Genomic DNA, 9,752 nt, shown 5'->3' with positions numbered 1-9,752 from the left:
TGCGTTTTTCTCACAGTTACTTCGTTATGCAAGGATTTGTAGTAATTATATTGATTCTAAAAATAGATGTAAAATCTTAAGCCAAAAATTGATATCAAGAGGTTTTTCTGCAAATAAATTAACTTAGCAATTTAAAAAATTTAGTTTTCATTATAAAGAACTTTTAAATAAATATCAAAAGAATTATCTGGAAATACTTAAAGAAATTTTCAACTAATTTCGGAGGTTGGACAAATGATGATGCAGCGCCATTTATTTTGAATTGTGTTTCTAATAGAGCGGATTTAAAAAAAAAATAGCCACATGGTAAAGAATTCTATAATTGTTTAGTTCATTAATTTTTTTTTTTGCAATGTGTTAATACTTGTGATTTGGTAAATTTTATCATATTTAGTTTACCTATTGTTGCTAAAAAGAGGGATATATTAACAGGATAAGCTTGTTTTGGTGTTACTTGGTTGTTTTACATTTGCTATTTTTTTCATAGGCATGTATCTTGGGGGTGATACCTGACACGGGGATGCCATGAATCTTCTGTGGTAGCCACAACACTTGGCTGGGTAGAGAATTTAAAGTGGCGAAACCTATAGGCCAGTGTATTCTCCTGATGAGCCCTTGTGTTGGGTTGTTGCCTCTGAATTATTTGTCTTTATTATTTTTTCTATTGTTTGGTAAATGACGACTTATACTTATTGACGACATGACTGCCTGTCCATGGATTATTCTTTATGGTTGATTGTGTTTGGCTATGCTGTTTGACCTATGTGATTGTATGGATGAGTAGGGTTAAGGCCTCATTCAAGTGCTGGTCTATATTAATCACTAATTTAGGAAAACAGTCTTCCTTTTCTCCTTCTGTCTCTTTTTTTTTATGTGTTTGTGCTGTTGCATTGGTGATTTCTCTTTTTATGATAATATTATATTCTCTTGACTATGATTGGCACAGCGAAGTTTACAAAACGGATATATCAACCTGAAACGGATATATCAACCTGAATTATTGTATTGGAAACTGTGGAATAACACAATTTTTAAATCCGACTCATGACTGGCCAAACTGACAATCTGAATCCACAATCTTTATTTGAGCGAAGTTTTTGAATTCAGAATCTAGATTACTAGCTCAACATTCCAATTGTCAGAGGAAAAGTATTTTCATGGTCTGAATTATAAGCAAAATGTTAAATTTATAATCCCGACTGTATTTGTTTCAATCAAGAATGTAAGTGATAAAGATCTTAGAGTGAAGTTTTCTTCCGTTTCTGTTTCTCCCGATAGCTGCTTTTCTTCTTTTTCTGAACGTTTTTGGGACAGTTATTGAAAGTTTATTTGAAACTATTAGGACAGTTATTGGAAATTTTAATTTTAACAATGTGGACTTGAACTTGCAACGTTGATAATACCGGCACTTTTTAGTTTAAATTTCATTGATTTCTTAAGAATGAGATAACAAAAACTCCAAGGTCGTTACAACCCCCCAGAGCCCGGGGGCATGTGTTTTAATTTATGCCTTGGAGGCGTCTAAAGTTCTTATGGAAGGATTGGTCGTATAAACTTTGAAGGTGGCTCATTTGATTGGAAAATGAAAGTTCTAGTTACCTTTTTGTGAGCCAAAAGTTAACGGAGGGCATAAATCCCCCTCCCCTTCACGAACACCCTCTTTTCCCAAAATGTATCAAATGGAAATTTTGCGATAGCCAGTTTGTTTGAAACAGTCCAACGATAAGACAACAAAAACATCATTGTCAACCCCTTCCTCAGAGTCAGGGGAAAGGTTGTAACTTATGCCACGGGATATATAAACTGGAAGAGGCGGTCCTATAAAATTTAGAGGGGACTCGTATAAACTTCAGAAGGGATACTCGTATAAACTTCAGAGAGGGCTCATTTGACTGGAAACTGAAAGTTTTACTTCACTTTTTAAGAGTCAAAAGAGATTGGAGGGCAACTAGCCCCCCTCTCCCCATCCACACCCTAATTTCCACAAACCCATCCGATAAGAACTTCGAGGTAGCTATTTTTTAAAATATACTTCAAAGATCGTATAACGAAAACTCCAGGTTCGACAACACTCCTCAGGGCCCAGGGGCAGGCGTTGCAAGCTATGCCCTTGGAGCATATATGGCTGTTATTGAGGGAATGCTCAAAAACTTTCCAAGAGGGTTCATTCGATTGGAACTTGAATGTTTTAGTTCAGTTTTTAAGAGTCAAAGAGATAGGAGGGCAGCTATCTCCCCACGCCCCTTCTCCCCCAAATCCATCTGAAATTTTTTTAGATAGCTATATTGTTAAAAATATTTCAAAGACCATATAGCAAAACTTTAATGCCGACAAAACCCCCCAGGTCTCGGAGGCAGGCGTTGTAAGTTATGCCATGGGGACATATATGGTCCTTATGGAAGGAATAGTCCTATAAACTTCAGAGAAGACTTACTTGATTGGAAACTGAAAGTTCTAGTTCACTTTTTAAATCCAACCATCCCTTCCATAAAAACTGTATATCCCGAAGGGCACATTTTACACCACTTGCCTCCAGATTCTGGTGGGGGGCTGTTTTATCCCTAGAGTTTCTATTATTTTACCATTGTTCTATTTGAACAAAATGGCTATATAAAAAATTCGATTGGACGCTTTTGGGGAAAAGAAGGTTGGGAGAGAGGGAGTGTCGCATAAACTTTAGAGGGATCTCAAATGATTAGGAATTGAAAGCTCTAGTTCACTTTTTAAGAGTCAAAAGCGATCTGATGGTGACTGCCCACCCTCTCTCCCAGCCATCTTTTCCCCAAATGCGTCCAATCGAATTCTCATATAGCCAATTTTTTGTATATCGGATGGATAAGGAGAAAAAAGGGCTAGGGGGAACTAGTTGCCTTCGGATCTCTCTTTTAATGTCAACTAGAACTTTCAATTTCCAATCAAATGAATCCTCTTCGAAGTTTAAACGAGCATCCCTCCCAAAAGAACCATATATGCCATGAGAGCATAAATTATTACGCCTACCCCGAGCCTTGAGGGGTTGCGTCGACACTGGAATTTTTCTTATCTGACCTTTGAATTATTTTTAACAAAATGCCTATCTTAAAATTTCTATCGGATGGCTTTAGAGCAAAAAAGAGCGTGAAGGGGCTAGTTGCCCTCGGATCTCATTTGCCTCGTAAAAGTGAACTAGAACTTTCAGTTTCCAACCAAATGAGCCCTCTATAAAGTTTACAAGAGCATCTCTTTTATAAGACCCACATATGCCCCATGGACATAACTTAAAACACCTGCCCCCGGGCCCTTGGAGTTTGTACCGACAGCGGAGTTTTTGTTATCTGACCTTTGGAATATTTTTAACAAAATGACTATCTTAAAATTTTTATCAGATGAATCTGGAGGAAAAGGGACGTAGGGAGGGGGCTAGTGCCCTCCGATCTCGTTTGACTCTAAAAAATGAATTAGAACTTCCCATTCCAATCAAATTAGCCCTGTCTGAAGTTAATGCGAGAATCCATTCTATAAAAAAATATATACTCCCTGGGCATAACTTACGACGTCTGCCTCAAGACCCTGAGGAGTTGTGTTGACCCCGGAGTTTTCGTAATATGATCTTAGAACTATATTTAAAAATGGCTATCTCAAAGTTCTTATTGGATGGGTTTCACGAAAATAGAGCGGGGAGTGAAGGGGGAGGGGGCTAATTGCCCTCAAATCTCTTTTTGCTCTCAAAAACTCAACAAGAACCGTTATTTTCCAATCAAATGAGCCCTCTCTGAAGTTTCTACGAGCATCCCTTCCATAAGAATGAAATGCCACGAGCATGTCACGAGAGCATAGCTTTATAGCCACGAGAGCATAGCCCCGAGCCTTGAGGGGTTTGCTTCGACACCGGAATTTTTCTTATCTGACCTTGGAATTATTTTTAACAAAATGCCTATCTAACCTTTATCGGATGGCTTTGGAGAAAAAAGAGCGTGAAGGGGCTACTCGGCCTTGGATCTCTTTTGCCTCATAAAAGTGAACTAGAACTTTCAGCTTCCAATCAAATGAGCCCTCTATGAAGTTTGCAGGGGCATCTCTTTCATAAGAACCATATATGTCCCATGGATATAACTTAAAACACCTACCACCGGGCCCTTGGAGGATGTACCGACACCAGAGTTTTTGTTATCTGACATTTGGAATATTTTTAACAAAATGACTATCTCAAAATTTTTATCGGATGCATTTGGAGGAAAAGGGACGTAGGGAGGGGCTAGTGCCCTCCGATCTCGTTTGACTCTTCAAAACTGAACTAGAACTTTCAATTTTTAATCAAATTAGCCCTGTCTGAAGTTAATACGAGAGTCCTTACCATAAAAACTATATATACTCCCAGGGTAAAACTTACGACGTCTGCCCCAAGATTCTCAGGGGTTGTGTTGACCCCGGGGTTTTTGTTATATGATCTTAAAACTATATTTAAAAATGGCTATTTCAAAGTTCTTATTGTATGGATTTCAGGAAAATAGAGCGGGGAGTGAAGAGGGGCTAATTGCCCTCAAATCTCTTTTTACTCTCAAAAACTGAACAAGAACCCTAATTTCCAATCAAATGAGCCCTCTCTGAAGTTTCTACGAGCATCCCTTCCATTACAACAATATATGCTCCAACGGCATAAATCATAACGCCTGCCCCCAGGCCCTGAGGGATTGTCGACTCCGGAGATATCTCTATATGATCTTTAGACCATATTTAACAGAAAGCTATCTCAAAGTTCTTATCAGATGGGTTTGAGGAAAATAAGGTTTGGAAGGGGGATGGGGGGCTAGTTACCCTCTCATCTCTTTTGACTCTAAAAAAGTGAAATAGAAACTTCAATTTCCAATCAAATGAGCCCTCTCCGATATGTAACCATATATGTCACCAGAGCGTAACTTACAATGCCTGCCCCCACGCCCTGGGGGTTGTATAGACACCGGAGTTTTTCTTATCTGATCTTTGAACCATTATAAAAAAAATGGCTATCTCAAAACTGGTATCGGATGGGTTTAGGGAAAAAGGGCGTGGCAAATTCCATACAGAACTTTTTTACAAACAATTCCGGGTAAATTTTTTTGCACACTCTCAGTTGAAAATTGCTTTAATTTATTACTGCTCTTAGAATCAAGTTGGGAATTCCCTCCTCCTTGGAAAATTTTTCCAAAAAATAGCCCCCCCCGCTTCATATTAGAAGGTCACTTCCACAGAAAGTTCTCTCTGGAAAAGTTATCCCTTGGAAGACGCCCCTCCTAGGGAAAGATACTCTTGACAATTCTAGCCCGGTAAAAATTTCCCCCGAACATCTCCATATGTAAAATTGATCGGCAGAGAGAAAGTAAGACAAATAAAAATAAATTCGTAAGTAGTAATGTCCCTTTGCTTTTAAGGGGCCAGTACCCCCTTCGAATAGAAATCCTTCGAATCTTCGAAAAAGTTCTAGTAAATTGGAGGGCAACTAGCCTGATCCACCCGCCCCTTTTCTCTCAAAATTGCCCGATCAAAACTTTGAGAAAGGCATAATTTTTTTTTAACTGAAAGTAACGAGCGACATTAAAACCTAAAACGATTAGAAATTGTTCCGTATATGAAAGCGGCTGTCCCCTCTTAAACGCCCAGCTCTTTCAAACAGTTCGTGGTAACGAACTGTAGTAAGGAGCGACCCGGCTCAATAGTAACCAAAACTCTAAAAAATGGAATTTTGATACCAATACCTACATCAAAAGAATCGCATTTTAATGCTGATTTTAAATATATAAATTTCATCAAGTTTAGTCTTACCCATCAAAAGTTACGAGCCTGAGAAAATGTGCGTTATTTTAGAAAATAGGGGGAAACGCCCCCTAGAAGTCATAGAATCTTAACGAAAATAACTTTGAGAAAGGCATATTTTTTTTAAACTGAAAGTAACGAGCGACATTAAAACCTAAAACGATTAGAAATTGTTCCGTACATGAAAGCGGTTGTCCCCTCTTAAACGCCCTGCTCTTTCAAACAGTTCGTGGTAACGAACGGTAGTAAGGAGCGACCCGGCTCAATAGTAACCAAAACTCTAAAAAATGGAATTTTGATACCAAAACCTACATCAAAAGAATCGCATTTTGATGCTGATTTTAAATATATAAGTTTCATCAAGTTTAGTCTTACCCATCAAAAGTTACGAGCCTGAGAAAATTTGCGTTATTTTAGAAAATAGGGGGAAACGCCCCCTAGAAGTCATAGAATCTTAACGAAAATAACATCATCAGATTCAGCGTATCAGAGAACCCTACTGTAGAAGTTTCAAGCTCCTATCTACAAAAATGTGGAATTTTGTATTTTTTGCCAGAAGGCAGATCACGGATGCGTGTTCATTTGTTTGTTTTTTTTCCCAGGGGTGATCGTTGTCCTAGAACGTTGCAAGAGGGCTCATTCTAACGGAAATGAAAAGTTCTAGTGCCCTTTTTAAGTGACCAAAAAAATTGGAGGGCACCTAGGCCCCCTCCCACGCTAATTATTTTACCAAAGTCAACGGATCAAAATTCTGAGATAGCCATTTTATTCAACGTAGTCGAAAAACCTTATAACTATGTCTTTGGGGACGACTTACTCCCCCACAGTCCCCATGGGAGGGGCAACAAGTTACAAACTTTGACCAATGCTTACATATAGTAATGGCTATTGGGAAGTGTACAGGCGTTTTCAGGAGGATTTTTTTTTGGTTGGGGGAGGGGTTGAGAAGAGGGGGATATGCTGGGGGAACTTTCCCTCGATAATTTGTCATGGGGGAAGAAAATCTCAATGAAGGGAGCGCAGGATTTACTAGCATTATTAAAAAAAAAAAAACAATGAAAAAATAAATATGAAAAAGTTCTTTCAGCTGGAAGTAAGGAACAGCATTAAAACTTAAAACAAACAGAAATTATTACCCATTTGAGGGGCTCACCTCCTCCTAATACCTCGCTCTTTACGCTAAAGTATTTTTAGTAATTTCAACTATTTATTCTACGGCTTTTGTGATTCTGGGGTCATTCTTAATGAATTGGGACAAAATTTAAGCTTTAGTGTAAAGAGCGAGGATCTGACAAGGGGGCAAACCCCCTCATATCTATATATATAAAAATAAGTTGTCTGTGGATCTGTGGATCGTGGATCAGGTGACGTCATGTTTGTTCGCATATGACGTCTGAATTATTTCACACTAATACAAAAGAAGAAAAAAACCAAAAAAGGTAAAAACTACAAAAAAAACTAAAAAGAAAAAAAACTAAAAAAGCTAAAAAACTAAAAAAAACTAAAAAAAGGTAAAAATCTAATAACTAAAAAAAACTGAAAAAAATAAAAAAAGGCAAAAACTACAAAAAAAATAAAAACTAATAAAAAAACTAAAAAAGCTAAAAAACTAAAAAAACTAAAAAAAACTAAAAAAAGGTAAAAAATTAAAAAAAACTAAAAACTAAAAAAGAAAAAAACTAAAAAAAGGAAAAAACTGAAAAATAAAAGAGAAAAAGAAAACTAAAAAAATATGAATAAATATATATAAAAATAAGTTGTTTGTGGGTTATGTCTGTCTGTCTGTCTGTCGAGTGACGTCGTGTTTGTCCGCATATGACGTCTGAATTATTTCACACTAATACAAAAGAAGAAAAAAAAACTAAAAAAGGTAAAAACTACAAAAAAAACTAAAAAAGCTAAAAAACTAAAAAAAACTAAAAAAAGGTAAAGAACTAAAAACTAAAAAAAACTGAAAAAACTAAAAAAAAGGCAAAAACTAAAAAAAAAACAACTAAAAACTAATAAAAAAACTAAAAAAGCTAAAAAACTAAAAAAACTAAAAAAACTAAAAAAAGGTAAAAAACAAAAAAAAACTAAAAACTAAAAAAGAAAAAACTAAAAAAAAGGAAAAAACTGAAAAATAAGAGAAAAAGAAAACTAAAAAAATATTAATAAATATAAAAAATATAAATATAAATATAATATAAATTAGCAATCAACAAAGCACCGAGACACAAATGACGACCGGGACACAGGGAGTATAAATGACGACCAGGACATAAGTAAAAAAAAAACTAAAAAAACTAAAAAAAGACCGGGACACCGGGACACAAGGAATATAAATGACGCCCGGGACACTCAAAGAGAAATCACAGACTGGAACACCGGGACACAAATGACCACCGGGACACAGGGAATATAAATGACGACCGGGACACAGGGACATAACTACAAAGGGGACGCCGGGGTGCACAGGGGGATATATAAATGACGATGGCGACTCAGGGAATGGTCGATTAGCAATCACCATCAACAAAGCTCAAGGGCAATCATTAGAATCATGAGGTATAGATCTGAATACGGATTGTTTTCCCATGGACCATTATATGTTGCATGTTCAAGAGTCGGTAAACCTGAAAATCTATTTATATGCACAGACAATGGGACAGCAAAGAATGTTGTATATTCGCAAGTTTTACGTAGTTAAAAACATATATATATATATATATATATATATATATATATATATATATATATAAATATATATATATATATATATATATATATATATATATATATATATATCTATATATATAAAAATAAGTTGTCTGTCCGTTACGCCAGATTATATCTATATATATAAAAATAAGTTGTCTGTGTGTGGATCTGTGGATGGATCAGGTGACGTCACCTGAAAAAACTGGATCAGGTGACGTCAAAACTGAAAAAACTAAAAAAAGGCAAAAACTACAAAAAAAACTAAAAACTAATAAAAAAAATAAAAAAGCTAAAAAACTAAAAAAACTAAAAAAAGGCAAAAACTACAAAAAAACTAAAAACTAATAAAAAAGCTAAAAAACTAAAAAAACTAAAAAAAGGCAAAAACTACAAAAAAAACTAAAAACTAATAAAAAAAATAAAAAAGCTAAAAAACTAAAAAAACTAAAAAAAGGCAAAAACTACAAAAAAACTAAAAACTAATAAAAAAGCTAGAAAACTAAAAAAACTAAAAAAAGGCAAAAACTACAAAAAAAACTAAAAACTAATAAAAAAAATAAAAAAGCTAAAAAACTAAAAAAACTAAAAAAACTAAAAAAAGGTAAAAAACTAAAAAAACTAAAAACTAAAAAAAACTAAAAAAAAGGAAAAAACTGAAAAATAAGCTAAAATAAAGGTAAAAACCAATAAAAAACTAAAAAAAAACTGAAAAAACTAAAAAAAGGCAAAAACTACAAAAAAACTAAAAACTAATAAAAAAGTAAAAAAGCTAAAAAACTAAAAAAACTAAAAAAACTAAAAAAACTAAAAAAACTAAAAAAAGGTAAAAAACTAAAAAAAATAAAAAATAAAAAAAACTAAAAAAAAAGGAAAAAACTGAAAAATAAGCTAAAATAAAGGTAAAAACCAATAAAAAACTAAAAAGAAAAAAAGGAAAAAACTAAAAAAAATTTTCATCTAAAAAACTAAAAAAAAACTAAAAAAGGTAAAAATTAAAAGAACTAAAAAAGAAAAAAATAAATGACGACACTCAAAGAGAAAGCGACCAGGACAAAAGGAATGTTCGATTAGCAATCAACAAAGCACCGGGACACAGGGAGTATAAATGACGACCAGGACATAAGTAAAAAAAAAACTAACAAAACTAAAAAGAAGGTAAAAACTACAAAAAAACTAAAAAGAAAAAAAACTAAAAACTAATAAAAAAAACTAAAAAATCTAAAAATCTAAATAAACTAAAAAAGGAAAAAAAAGGAAAAAAATAAAGGAGAAAAACAAAACTA

Source organism: Artemia franciscana, chromosome 12, assembly GCF_032884065.1.
Source record: "Artemia franciscana chromosome 12, ASM3288406v1, whole genome shotgun sequence".
Classification (NCBI taxonomy): Eukaryota; Metazoa; Arthropoda; class Branchiopoda; order Anostraca; family Artemiidae; genus Artemia; species Artemia franciscana.
The sequence above is the reverse complement of the archived record's forward strand: the minus strand, read 5'-3'. Positions refer to the sequence as shown.